Below are 15,472 nucleotides of genomic sequence, written 5' to 3'. Positions count from 1 at the left end.
TGGCTGTAAAACAAGCATTTCAGAGATACAGAGGCTCTTAGATGTAAAGATTGGCAGAGGTTCAACAATCTGTAACAAGCTGTGTCTAAAAATAGTGGAACAATTTCAGAAAATGTTCCAAAACATAAAATTGCAAAAACTTTGATGATCACAGTATATAACATCATCAAAAGATTCAGGGAATCAGGAGGAATCTCTGTGACAGGGGACAAAGCCGAAGGTCAAACCTAGATGCACGTGATCATCGAGCCCTCAAGCAGCACTGCATTACAAACAGGGGTGATTCTCTACTGGACATTGCTCCCTGGGCTCAGGATAACTTCCAGAAATTTCACTGTCTGTGAACACAGTTCGCTGTGCAATCCACAAATGTAAGTTAAAGCAGTGTCATGCAAAGAAGAAGCCATATGTGAACACGATCCAGAAATACTGCCGTTTTCTCTGTGCCAAATCTCATTTAAAATTGTCGGATGAATCAACATTTAAAATTCTTATTGGAAGCCATGGTTTACTGTGGACTAAAGAGGAGAGAGACCATCCAGCATGTTATCAGCAGATAGTTCAAAAGGCTGCATCTCTGATGGTATGGGGGTGCTTTAGTGCCTATGGCGTGGGCAGCTTACACATCAAGAAAGGCTCCATCAATGCTGAAAAGTACAGAGAGGTTTTAGAGCAATATATGCTCCCATCCAGACAACATCTCTTTCAGAGAAGGCTTTGCATATTTCCCAACATCCATTACAACAGCGTGGCTTTACAGGACAAGAGTCTGGGTGCTGAACTGGCCTCCCTGCAGTCCAGACCTTTCACCAATAGAAAACATTTGGTGCATCATAAAACAAAAATTCCAGCAACAAAGGCCCAGGACTGTTGAGCAGCTAGAATCCTCCATCAGACAAGAATGGGACAACATTCCCCTCCTAACACTCCAGCAACTGGCCTCCTTACTTCCCAGATGTTTACTGACATTATTAAAAGAAGAGGGGATGCTACAAAATGGTAAATATCACCCTGTTCCAACATTGTTGAGATGTGTTGCACCCATCAAATTCAAAATGAGCTCATTATTTCCACAAAATGGCTAAATTTCTCTCTGACATGTTGTTTATGTTTTATTGTGATTAAAATATGGGTTGATGAGATTTGCAAATCATTGCATTCTTTGCATTTTATTTAGGTTTCCGAACTTTTTGGAATTGGGATTCTATAATCTGTGTAATTTATTATGTTGTTCCAAACAATAATGCATGCACTGCAATGCAGCGTCTCCAGTAAATGCCAGTCAGGGCTACTTGGCAGAGTCCTTCACACTGGCATCCCTGCCATCTACACACCCCTGTCCCTGTTTCGGCCATTCAAGATACAAACAAACATTTCTGTGTTCATTCATAAATGCAAACAAGAGATTTATTTACAAATGGTAGATAGATTATCACTTTAATGGTAAATACGTTGTTAACTAGTCTAGTGAGTCTAAACCTGTTCTTGTTTGCCCCATGTTTTATGCACCTTTATACACTGCATTATGGAGAACAAACATGTGGTATTTATTCAGTGTAGTTCACAGATGAATTCTTCTTCTTCACCTCACACCTGCAGACATGAGCTGTAATTCACACAACTCTTTTGCCAAAGAACATTGCACTCGTACAAATACAACTAAACTCCAGTCCACACTGTCTTACACCTAATTGGGCAGCTGTCGGAAAATGAACCACATTCATTATACGAATGTCAGCGCCTGCTGGTGGAGTGTAGGAAGAAAAGAGGGATGGGAGAAGGTGGGGAGGGGATGCGAGTCAAGCTGACAGGCTGCTAATGAGATATCATCAAGGTAAAACAGCTCCTCAGTCCATTTAAAAAGCACAATTTCAAGCACAGTAGTTGGGTGTATGATATAATGAGGCACTGAATTATGGTGTGTTATTTTGTATGCTTTTGCAACTAAAAAACATTTACATGCCCATCACTACATGTCATCACCAGGTTTTACATACTGAACAGGTTAGACTCTGTCCACACAAACGCATAAATTTCCCACGTCATATTTATTTAACAGTGTGTGTTTTATGAGGCACACATCCATTTTAAGCTGACTATAAGGAACAAAGCAGCCTCATTGGCAAAAAAAAAATTCTTTGTGCCAGTATTTGCATTCAGCAAGAAGAACAACACGGAATAACTTTATCTGATGTTAATGTGTAATTTAATATAGGTATGTAAATTAGATAAACATCTGCTAAAAACATATGCAGTGGATATTTGCAAAGAATAAATACATCAAGAAGAGACACATGACACAATGACACAGCATTAAATTCTACACCACACATCACAATCTTATTCAGCATGGCTTGTGTTGGTGCCAAACTGAAATTAGAAAAAGAATAACCACAAGCAGCACAAAGTCAATACTTGCAAGTATTTGCTTAAAAAATACATCATTACTGTTAAATGAACCACTATCAAATGCTCTGTTTACTTCTTTGATTGAAGTACAGAATTATGAGTACTCCATTAACAAAACAATGTATTATAAACATTATTGAATGTGATGCTGTTGAACTGTCAGAGTCTTATTCAGATGTATTCAACAAATTCTCAAAGATGAACATTATGAGAAAAAAGTTATGGCAATATTTGAAAAAAAAGGCCCAAAGTTTCCTAACAACAAAGTTCTAGCAGATTTTAAAGGATAATGTCTGTCATTTTCTAGATTATCATGTCGTCCACAAGCACCATACAAATTCTATAGTCAACTGGATCTACTCTTCTCACATTTGGTTGGTCAGCCTGCAGCCTTGATGTACTAGGCCAAAAATGTGTCCTAATCACAGGAGCCAGACACCTTGCTCCCCCTGGATGACATGTGTCTTCATTCCAAAACCTGTGATCTTTGTACATAAAACCATATGCTCTGAATAGACACTTACTCGTATTGCTGCCGCTTTGCTACACATGTATTTAAGGTAGAATTACCAAGACTCAAAGAATGTGAACAATATTTACAAGGGTGTTAAAGTTCAAAATGAAGAAACATGTCACACAGTGTAGCGGTGTGTCTAGCTGATGTGTTTTTAATAGTTTTTGGACAACAGTGGAGGGTTATGGCATCAGACTACACATTGACAACTAACCAAACGCGAGGTGAGAATATGAAGTTGGCTTTAGCCTCTGGACAAAACAACTGCTGTATCCATAACATTACATAATGGTTTGTTAGTTAGTTAGATTTTGTTTTAACAATCTGCACCTGAAAAATTCACTTAAGCTTTAATATAATTGTATTAGAGTAAAAGTTTCCTCTGAAATGTAGTGGAGTAAAAGTAAAAGTATGATGGAAACATTCCAGTAAAGTACAGATACCACAAAATTTTACTCAAGTACAGTACTTCAGTAAATATACTTATTTAGTTATTAAGTTATTCATAACCTCTGAGAGCAACACATACTAAAAATATGCGTGTTCTCTTTTGTACACTCACAGCAGCTTAGTTAGTGTTAGCACTGCAAACAAAGGGAAACAGCCACCTTGGCAACAAAGGTCCAGCAGGTCTATAACTTACTTACAATGTTATCCAATGTCATTTCCTTGGCTGGGTTAAACAGTGAACTCTTTTTAGTTTCTTCCGGTTGCCTTTAACCTGGTGGTTTACCAAGAAACTAGTAGAGTTGGTAGGTAAATTTTTGGATAGAGCCAAGCTAATAGTTCCCTCCTGTTTCTAGCTTCTATCTCCAACTTGATATTTACTAAACAGACATGAGAAATGTATTAATTTCCTCAAAAATGAAGAAAGAAAGTGCCCACATATTTATTTAAACCAGCAAGATGAAAGCAAATCTTTTTATTACTTCATTCAACAACAACAGCGTCAGCAGTTCTTTGGCTGATTTTCCAGCTGACCTCTGCATTGGAGATGGTGTTTGTGCATCGTTTTTTTTTTTTTTTTGCTTCCTGTAAATGTGATATGACCAATGGCACACCTCACACAATGGTGCAGGACTGAGACAAAAAAAAGCAAAAGATCAATGAACTTAAAGAAAAGATGATAGCTATTACTGTCTCCAAGACTCAGACCACATAGGATTTGTGCCCAGTGGCTAATTTGTATACTGATATTGTAGATACAATGTATATTTAATAATCCTAAATTTCACAGAAATAAATAATCCACTCTTACAGCTTTCAGTAAACCTATAGTGGCCATGCTGTTTATTCTACAGATGAAACTCCAATAGCATTTTGTTAATTTTGACAAATACTATACAATAAAATGTCTGATATTCCGTTTCTTTTAATGAGAATCCCAAAGGCAGTCTTGGCAGGAAATCCGATTTTAAGTGTGTGAAATTTCTGTGTGAAGCTTTCAATTTGTCAGATGTTTCTGACAGGCGAGTGAAGCCCGGAGGAAAAGTATTGATTCTCTGCTGCCTTGCAGACCAGATGGTACTGAGATTCACACTCTCTCTCTCTCCCTCGTGCTCAGTAGGAGAGTGGTGACTGGGACATCAAACCTACAGGATTTTGTCATTTTTGACAATGTATCTGCAATGTTGTTGTTGACTGTGATGAAAATATTGTATTTAATACAGTTCTTTTCACAGACTACTTTAATAAAACTCTTTAATCTGTAATAGAGTTTAGTAAATAACACACATAAGGGTTTTCTATTTTATCCACCAAGTGTTCCTCAACTTATACTAAACTCTGAACCCTAATACATGAATTTTGTGGACCCAACTAATTTTTTTTTAAATTACCATTACATAAATATGAGTTTTTGTATTCAGAGCAGTTCTTAATGTTTAATGAAGAGTTATCTCCTGAAACCGAGCAATGTCAAAGAGAATCTGCTAATTTTGGGTGAAGATCGTTAATGTTAACTAGCATCCTGTCAAGGGTATGTGTTCATACATTTTATACAAATAAAGAAATTAATCAGTATACAAATCTGTTGAACTTCATCATTGTAATAATAATTGTAATAATTGTTCAGGTTAAGAGTTTAGTTAATTTAACAGTCAAATATTCTGTGTTGGTCTTTTTTTTTTTCAACTCCACCCCTTCAAACAACAATGCATTCAACAGTCATTGTGTTTGGGATTAGTTTGTGTGAATTGGTGCTGAGGCTTCTCATATAGCTTTGTTTTGACGCACAGGGGGTGGAAGTTATACCCAGCAAACAGGTGGCATCAAGTGTCCTTCCAAAAGGTTAGACATGAAGGGGAAGACAGTTTGTCCTACATATGCAGTTAGTTATATCAGAGCTGCTCTCCAAGGACACTCTGAGTTTGGTAGCCACTGACAGCAGGGACACTGGCTCTGTAAAACTGGGATGCAACCTGGTTTGCTTATGAAATCAGGTTAGCTCTGTAGGCTCCCACTGCTGTTGAGTTAAACAGGGCACACATGGCTCACAGATGGATCAAACTTTGCATGGCAGAAGAGGAATCATTATCGGATAATCACATGACTGCACATGAAGTTCCCTAACATGAAGGTTTTCCGAACTGATGTCAAACAGCTTTACACTGTTTAGTTTCTGTAGCGACTGCCCAGGTACATGAATGCTGACTCGTTTATGGTCCTTATTGATTATCTGCATGTGATTAATGAAAATGATTGAAATCAAACAGATGTCTGATTGTATCTGTGCTAATTGGTCCACTATAGCTGTCTGTTGCAACCAAGGGAAGCCTCATTAACCAAAATAATAATAATAATACAGTGAGCCAAGAGATTTCTCATTAATAAAAGCTGTACTCAAATAACTTTAAGAAAAAGCATGAACTCTAAAATGTTGTTACCTGCAAGTTTTATTTAATTGAAAAATGCATTATTCAATTTACAGTCTGATGACCTTGTATCATTACACTTTCCATTGAAGCAGTTTCACTTTCTGTCCGGGACTCATTTTTGGCAGCTCGATCAATAACAATAAAATTGGAGACCTTGGTGAAATAAGCTTTCTGATAGGAGTGAGGAGCCTTAGAAATCTTTATCATACGTAGTGAAGTGGGAAACAGCAGACTGCCTGCATAAACCCTATAGGTCTGACTAGCAGCCTAATGGTGCTACTTTATATGCTATAAAATCAAGGGACTCATTTATGCTTCAGTATGAGCAGGGTATTTTACAGTGATGAGAGAACTTCCATTACTCTCTCTTTACCTATTAAATTCTTGTTTAGTCCATTAATCGATGTTGGACCATAAGTGCTGTGGTTGGTGTTGTATTGCATATTTTTTAATGTTGTCTTTGGTATTTCAGTTAATTGTGTAATTAGTTAATGGACTTTTTTCTGTTTTTTCAATCCATATATTAATCAGTTGAATTATCTGACCGTAACTGTTGTACCTGTAGATGATAGATAGATAGATAGATAGATAGATAGATAGATAGATAGATAGATAGATAGATAGATAGATAGATAGATAGATAGATAGATAGATAGATAGATAGATAGATAGATAGATAGATAGATAGATAGATAGATAGATAGATAGATAGATAGATAGATAGATAGATAGATAGATAGATAGATAGATAGATAGATAGATAGATAGATAGATAGATAGATAGATAGATAGATAGATAGATAGATAGATAGATAGATAGATAGATAGACAAATCCAGTAGTTGTGCGATAACTGTCTGCAAAGACTAACACAACAACAACTAGTTCTGGTAGTGAAGGTTCAAGTCTGACAGGAACAGATAATTTGCGATTTGAGACACAACGCAACCCTAAACTCCTTATGAATGTTGCAGATCTATCTATCTAGGATGAGGAGGAGGAGAGAAAGAGACAGGGACACAGCCTTGATGCCCATGGGCTTAGAAAGATACAGTTTTTGGACAGTTTTCAGTTCTCTGGTACTGGCAGGAGAAAAGGGGCTATAATGTGTTAACTGTGTGGATAGATTCAGTGAGACTGGTGGCACTTACAAGCCCTGAAAGAATTCGAGAATCAGCCATCAGTTCAGGGTTAAAGCAGCATGCAGAGCTGATGGACTGAAAGTGTGAAACCCACACATAACTTAGATCAAATATAACATATTAACTGAACTGAAGTGACAGAGGGACTTTCCACAACCTGGCAACCCAAACTCTCATCCTATACATGGCTATTCCAATTACTGAACCACATAAAGGTTGACTTCTCGGCTTGCTTATATGATTCTAGTTTAGAAGAACCTCCTCCAGATGCTCTGAGCAGCAGGTTGACACAACATACAGCCTCTGCAGTGTGAGCAATGAGACTGCATAATCTGAACTGAATTAGTCCTCTGGATGATGTCATCTGGACATCCATAATATTAGTTTTATGCCATTCATGTGCATCTTCATCTGCCCTTCAATAATGTCATTAGTTTCAACATTTAAATGCCTTTAAATAGTGGTACTTTTGTAGAATTCCGTTCCAGTCTCCAGTACATTGCAGGAGTCAGTGACTTAATATGTTCCGAAGAATAGCATGTTTTGATGCTTACTGCAGCTTCTACTATACCTGTTTAGCTTTTCCCTCTCTGCCAAGCACATTAAAGGCTATTTATTTTTCTCTGGAAAGCAAATTACTGTACAGAATGTACAGTGTTTGAGCAGCTGCTGTTAGTTTTCTGATGCTGATTTCACAATTTAAGAAGCCAGTGACTGAAGCCATTTTCCTGTCTATAAATCAGCCTGTTTTTCACAGCGTGTTGGGCACCAGGCAACAGGCTCAGAGCTGGACAGGTGTGACACCAAGCTACAAGTCATTTGTGTGAGGTGTGAACTGGATTATTCATGAGCTCAAAACAAACAGAGGAGACTAAACCCTGGAATAAAGCTGAACTTAAATGTTAATTTTACAATTTGAATAAAACTGTTTGTTTTTACAGAATGACTCTCTAACAAGCTGCTTTATTGGTCCTATGAACAACCACGTTGTGAGTTGTGTCTTACCAGAGTTCTGAAACTTGACACTTGTAGTTGGACAGGCCTAGGACATAATGACAGAAACGTGACTACTCTAATATCAGTTACATCACTGCCATGCAAACAGACACAAAAATCTGCTTGTACAACACAAAGAGCAATGGAAAACGTGTGCTTGTGAACATTGTTCTCGCATTTGTCAACGTTATGTGTTATGTATGATGATGTAATCGCTGCACCTTGATTGTATGTGACAAAGAAACGTACAACACTGGCGACTGCCTGAATAATTTATTAGTCCAATCAATGATTAAAGATCTGTTGGGTGACACACCTCGCACCAGATGAGAGGGGACTGTATATCAGTCAGGGTTATAGAGATGGATGTGGAGGTGAAATGTCAATCAAGATGGAGTAGAGGAGACACAGGGAGAGATTCCCCACAGAATGTGGCATCACAAATATAAATTGTTTTAATTATTTATTAGATGATTTGTTCCATTGTGTGACTTTATATATATGACTTTTCTGCACAAGTGCATGTAATATAAGAACAAATTCACCACCACATCTTATCGGATTGCTGTTTGTTTATTGGGTCCTTCCTGGAAAATAAATCTGGCACAGGGAAAGTGATGCCTCTGGTGTTACTGGAAACTGCATTTCTGCTTTATTAAGTCAGAAGAGACTACAGTAGAGTGAACAAAGGCAAGCACCACAGAATTTCATCAATAACAGAAATACACCTACTCTTTGACTAATGGAAAGGGCTCCGTGCGAATGTTTTAGCATGCTGCGGTCAAAACTCATAACCCAACCACTTTCAAACTGTTTCTGTGTTGTGTGAGGCGTTTTACTTCTCGTTTTAGCTCTTAGAATCAATTAAAGGAAGGAAAGGGGCGTGAGTGAGGGAAGGCTAAAGATGGTTGCCTACATTCTGTGTATTAATGACTCAGCCAAATCCCACTCTGCTGAGATGAAACTGAAACTTTTATCATCTGGATCAATAAATCGAAAAAAAAGATGAGAACAAATAAGAAACAATAAAGTAATATGGAACATTATGCTACTAATTTGCTCATGAACCAATATTTGATACACAAAAAATTATGAAAATCTGTTTTACTGCTTATAATGTTTGTTGTCGAATAATTGGGCAACAAAATACTGGCTGACAGGGGACCAGGGTGTTGCTGATAATTACAGACCTTCTTGTTTAGACTCTTGGCAAAAGTTAAGGAAAGGAAGGCTGATCTAGATTTAATGCTAAATCCCACTCTGTCTGAACTTTTTAAAGTGCTTATTGTAACCTTAACCGTAAGTCTACGTGTCCTACCCTGTTGTGGAGTGTTCACAGAATGTACGCATGTATTGAGAATTTTGATGAAGGACTAAACCATGACATTAACCAAGCTGTTTCTATGTCCATGTTCAGTGTGTCTGCACAGGGAACCATAACCATGTTTCTGGTTTTCTAATTTAAATATCTGGTTATATGATATGTAACCAGATATATATGATATCTTATGATTCCAGGAAACTATATAAGCTTCTACTTCACTCTAAACATGTTTCAGAGAATTGCATTACCTTGAACACTGAATCAATTGAATGTTTATTGTCCTAAGTGTATAAGGAAGTACAGAATACATGTACAGGGTAATGGTATACCATTCTTAATAATACTGTCTTTCTTTTCTGTTTTTGTTGCTGAGAGGTTGCTGTTTTAATGTGTTATGTTGTGATTGATGGAATGATGGGTCATGGCTTTGTTTTGATGCCCTCTCACTGTATTTAAAGGGAGCCATGGACACCCGTGTAATACAATACCGTGCAACAACATTACATACAGTAATATGACTTCAAGCCTTCAATAGAGTTTCCCTAAAGGATAATTGAACTGGAAGACTGCACAAGTGTTCGTGACATGCTGTCCACTGTCCACCAGAGAATCTGTGAACACACACGCTGTGCTAGCTGTTTTTTTCTGACTCATGCATTTTTATTTAATGAATTTATCACTCTGTTCTACTTTCGAATTTGACCATTTGAAAAGGTGCACGCAAAGAAAACAGGCATCATTTGCCAAAAAAGCAACGCACATATTTGCGACGGAAATTTGGTATTCCAAACCTGCCTAAAACCATAACTGAGGAACCACTGGCATTGACTGGTTTTATAAAATATGAAAAAATCTGATGTGGTAGTCATAGTTTACTCCTTGTCCGAAAAGTTTTCACTAAAGAAAAATAAGTTCTTATAAAAACTGTGTCAAGCCTTTACATCCTTAAAAACGCATTATAATAAATCAACACATAAATAAATGCGTTTTACATTCTGCAAATAAAACATTTCCCCTTAAGAAATGTAAAGAATCACCTGAGAAAATAAAATCCACATGGAATATTTTCAATCAACAAGTGAAAAAGAAAAAGAAAACATCTTTAAATCTTTCTTTGCAATTTAAAAATGGAAGTGGATTAGTTATAGGGATAATGTTATTAAATAATTTCTTTTATATATTTATACATATATTTTAGATATTGTGTTGTTCTTGCAACACTGATAGATCTAACATTTATTTCCTGATGGATAGATCATGTTCAAAAGGGGGGGAGCTGGAGTTGTGGTGCTGGTGGTGGTGGTGGGGGAGGGGGTTAACAGTACAGAGAGGATTGAGAGACAATAGTCTGGACTAATGAGTCATGAGGCTGGCTTTACTGGTGCTGAGGCATTTCCGCGCTGCACACTGCTCACTCTGCCAACACACAGCTCACTCACACACAGAGGGGTTTGATGTTTTTAGCTTTGTGAATAGCTTTTTGTCCATTTTTACTTGCATCCCTCTCAACCCAGCAACTCGAACAATATTCCCCTTGCATGTAAAATAAAATAGAGCCTGGCTTTTTCATTACATCAATTACAATAAAAACGACAAAGTGCAACTAGAATGCTAGTGTGTCTTCCTTGAGACTATGGAGAAAGCTGTGTACCAACCAAAATTCAAACTTGTTGAAATAATTAAATTATAATTAAATATGAAATTTTGTTCCCTCTCGCTTCTTCAAACTCATATTTGATTAACAACAAAGTGATTCCAACTCCTGATTGAATTTATAAATTTGTGCATGCTACCAGCTTTCACATGGGTTCTCTCCCCCCTTCGAGCCAAAATAAGAATAATGATCTAAATGCTGGACGAAAGCTTGTTTAGACTCTGTACATCACTAAAATACCTCAGAGGTTGGTGCTGTTTCATATCTAGTCTGTGTTGCTCTGGCACTGATTCAGAAGAGATCACTGAGGACATCAGAAAATGCTGAGTCTATCTCTGTATCCTGTAGCTTAGCAGCTGCCTGTAGTCTTCCTGGCGGCTCAGTAATGATAATAAATCATCACCACAGCCTTTAAATTCAACAAAATCAGGATGATTCCATCTCTAAATATCCATGAAAAGGAAAAGAGTGCTACAAGATTATAAAAGACTATAAAAGAAGCAAAAGGTTAAAAGACATTTTAGCAACAGGTAAAAATGAGAATCAAAGAAACAAACATAGTTGTCTTTTTTTATAATTTATTGTACATTATCATTTCTTCCATTATCTTATACTCAAACTAATAAACAGTACAACATTTCCATTTATACAAAATATAAACTGTAAGGGGGAAATATAAATCTAACATCAACCTTTGCCATAAAGTTATACATACAGTCATATCCTGGGTCTAACCCATGGATGAAGGGGGAGAAAGTGTCAATCAAACCCTCATTGTAAAAGACTACAACTCTTAAAAATCACAAGGCCAAACTGACACATGTCCTGTGGCAATTTATTTGCTACATACATCTCTGTGACACCTCTAAGAAAAAGACTGAAGAGCCAAATTAAGAAAAAAAAAAACCCAACTGAAAATGGGCTCTGGCTCAGACTTTGGTTTTTAAAACTCTTACTGTGTTTGAGCCAGACTTCATTTTTTCAGACAGAAACCATTCGGATTTTGATTGCCAGGTGAAAGTGAAGCCACTAGACGAACCTCTGTACACTCAAGTGGTCCGCATTTCAATCAAAACATGTGAGATGACAATCCGGAGACATTTGTGATGCCGTGACTATGGATACGCAAGTCAAAAGGGGAGCTGGGTGCACCACCATTCCTTTTGATTCCATGCAAAGGACTGATGTGGGGAGGGGGGCGTGGTGATCATCTCCAGCCGAAACCCCTTTTATTAAAATAAATGTCTTGAATTTTGTATTTTATTCTTATTTAAGAGAACGAAGAATGAGTCCGTCCTTGTTAGTCTTGCGGTCTCTGTGAGAGGCGGGTGAGGGTGGACTGCGTGGGATGATGGGGTAAGGGGAGTGCTGAAGCAGAGAAGAAGAAGGGCTGTGGGGTCCAGGCTTCAACAGTAGAACTGCAAGAGAGAGGCTGCCATTACAATGGGGACAAGGAAAGATAAGGCGCCTGCGTGCAGCTGGATGCCTGCTCCGGTTACAGAGGTGGAGTTGGCTGAACTGCTGTAGGTGCCTGTGGCCATGGTGGTGGTGTTGTTGGGGTTGGAGGTGGAGTTTCCCGCCAAGGGGGTTGTGCTGCTGTTCTGGGAGACCACCTGTTAGTGGACAAGCGAAAGGAAGAGGATGGAAAGGTGACGTGAGCTCGAAACATGTCAAATTGTTCTATAGCACAGTCATATGACTGACTCAAAGAAAATATTTAAACTTAATGGAGCTTGCTGAGATTGTGAGCCAAACCCTAAATATTGGGAATGAATTAAAATTTCATCGTTTGCCAAGTTTTAAATCTAATTTAAATTAGCACAATATTATTTCTGACTAGTCATGTGTCCAGGGGGAAAAATGGGTTAGTCAGCAAATAGCGTGTCAGGTTTCGTTTGGCACAGGCACCTTAAAGTAACTTTAGATTCCCTCCGTGCCTTTGCACAGGTAGACGACGCGAAAAATAAATAAATAAATTTTATATATATATATATATATATATATATATATATATATATATATATATATATATATATATATATATATATATATATGTCGTGTCTGGGAATGTCGTTTAATTAGAGAGACAGCAATTTAGGAATCGGTAATTTCCCAAGAGAAGTTCGTCTGGCATCATGCGATGTAGATCATCTGAAACGCTGTCTAGAAACATCATTAAAGTCAAATAACCCATCACCGCCCAGTTCCTTTCCAGCTTAAAAAATAAACTCCCCGTCCACATCAAGAACTATGCACCATTATCAAATAAACAAAATTACTTTTTCAGCCACAAAATGTTTCAAAATACAATAAATGGCGTCTTACCTGTGTTGATAAACAAAGAACGAATACGATCACTCCAAGATGAACAATCGTCATTTTGGACATTTTTACTTTTATTTTTTTATTTTTTTTGTCTGTGTGTGTGTGTTTCTTTTCTTCTCCTTAAAATGTGTTGCAGTAAATAGGCCGGATGGAGGAGTGTGCCCACAAAGGCTGCTTCCCTCTAATGTGGACAGTGCAAAAGTCGGAGCTTTTTATACCAGCTGCAGGTCTGTGACGTAGTGTCACTACTGAGCACTAAACTTGACTGAAATGTTAAAGTTATACAGAAATGCAGTGTCGCAGTGAAATGGTGGGTGGTTTTGCGGAAATTTCGTTGTGAAAACAACGACTCAGTTTATGTTAATTGCAGACTATACTGCAGTGGAGTATTAAAACATTGTGGGGGGGGGGCGCATGCTCCATCCAAGCCCTGAGTTTTGCACTACCCTGCCATATTTTTGGAGTGCGCTGCCTCACGGCATGTCACTATCGACGTGCACCCTCTGTTGCCATGGTGATAATGATTCCGCTTGGTTTGAGCAATAATTGACTATTTAAAAAATGAAATGTTCGCAGCTACCGATACACATAATTTATTTTGACTTTATTGGCCATAACGTAAACAAAAATTGAAACGTTCAACCAAAGGGAAAACTGGCAATATCAACCAAAGTTGATACAACCTGTTGAACCGTCTCTGCAGGTGAGGCCAAATAAATATGGATACAGCGACCCCTAGTGTTCTTCCCAATTTGCTAATTGGACATTTATGACCACTTGCACTAAAACCACATCACATTTACATTTAGTCATTTAGCAAACGCTTTTATCCAAAGTGACTTACAAGTGAGGCAGAAGGCAGCAAAAGCATCACACATAGTCCCCGTTGCTGCTGCGGTAGATATTTTAACAACCCCGTCCTAAAACCTATCAGTATGAATAAAAAGTAACTTTTTTGTAATTGTAGCTACAGTCTTTATAGGGCAAAATATGCATAGCCTACATACATATATCCATAAGCTGCAGCGGCTGCTCAAAAAAGGCGACTGCTGAACAAATGCAGCACAAAATTGTGGACGTTATACTACAGCAGATAACTGTTTTTTAAAGTTTAGGGTAATGTCAAATGTGACATGAAATTGTGATTAAAACCATGTTATTGTTCATTTAGTCACTGGAGAAGGAACATGATGCCTATATTTGCATGTAATCTGATGAGGGGAAAACACCAGACTATATTCACTGGCACAACAGATGCAAACTAATGGGTAGACATCGCCCTCTAATGTTGGCTACACACACAGACAAAGCACACACTGCGTTATTCATTTCAGTGCTGAAGGAAGACACGAACACTTCAATCAAGTTTTAAATTGACCGGCTTTGTTCACTGTAATCACGTGTCACACCGGAATAATGCAGGTAATGATACACAAAGTAGCCGATTTCTGATTCGCTCCAGATGTTGAGGATCGTAACTTTAGGCCAATAAATACTGTCTCTCGTCCTCTGTCATTTGTGTAAGATTTTTGAGGGAATATCCTCGCCTTCACCCCCAGAGGAACCTAATGGGAACGCACTCCCTGCAGAGGCACCAGATGTGCGTTGTTATGGAGAGCGGGGGAGAGGGGCCTTTTGTGAGGCATCAGATAAGCCCTGTTCCCAAAGCCAGGCCGGATCGGGTATCATCAACGGGTCTATGAGGGGGCGAAACTCAAGCCCTGTGCACTAGATCGTGTTTCTGTTTACACGAGCTTGCTCCCTAGATTCCTCCAACGAGGAAAGCAGGATATACAAGGAGGAGAGAGGCTCTGAAACAACACTCCTGTCCCGCCTGTCTGTCTACCTGTCTTTTTTTGTTTTCTGCAGGGGGGGGGTCACGACACAGTGACACCAACCTGGAGACACTGAAGATGCAGTAAGCAGAACCTCATTTTTGGGGGCCGGGGGGAATTGGCCATTTCAAAACCAAAAGTTAGGACAAATGTGAAATAAACGAACGTGACTTAAAAGGGGAGCCCTATATGACCAAATTGTCGTAAAAATAATAAAGAAGTAACCGCCCAACAGTTTTGAAATCACTTACATTTTTGTGTTTTTGAACTTGATCCATCTTTACCAAAGGAGGAACATCCTCATCACGTAACCATGGAAAATATTTATTTGGAAAGCTCTTGTTTGCGCACAGACTCGGGACATACCTCCATCTATAATGTAAACCCGGACTTTTTGG

The 15,472-nt window shown here is 38.2% G+C and overlaps 1 long non-coding RNA gene across 1 annotated transcript; it reads right to left on the bottom strand.

The window, feature by feature from the left end:
- Positions 1-11,472: 11,472 nt before the first annotated feature.
- Positions 11,473-13,599, bottom strand: LOC137103002 (uncharacterized). The gene is made up of 2 exons (XR_010911328.1): positions 13,240-13,599; positions 11,473-12,527 (listed from the first exon to the last, which is right to left on the bottom strand). It is a non-coding gene; the product is annotated as an uncharacterized lncRNA (long non-coding RNA).
- Between the last annotated feature and the right edge of the window lie 1,873 nt (positions 13,600-15,472).

The sequence above is a fragment of the Channa argus genome, chromosome 17, assembly GCF_033026475.1.
Source record: "Channa argus isolate prfri chromosome 17, Channa argus male v1.0, whole genome shotgun sequence".
NCBI classification, from domain to species: domain Eukaryota; kingdom Metazoa; phylum Chordata; class Actinopteri; order Anabantiformes; family Channidae; genus Channa; species Channa argus.
Note: the sequence above shows the minus strand (reverse complement) of the source record. Positions and strands in the feature narration are given on the sequence as shown.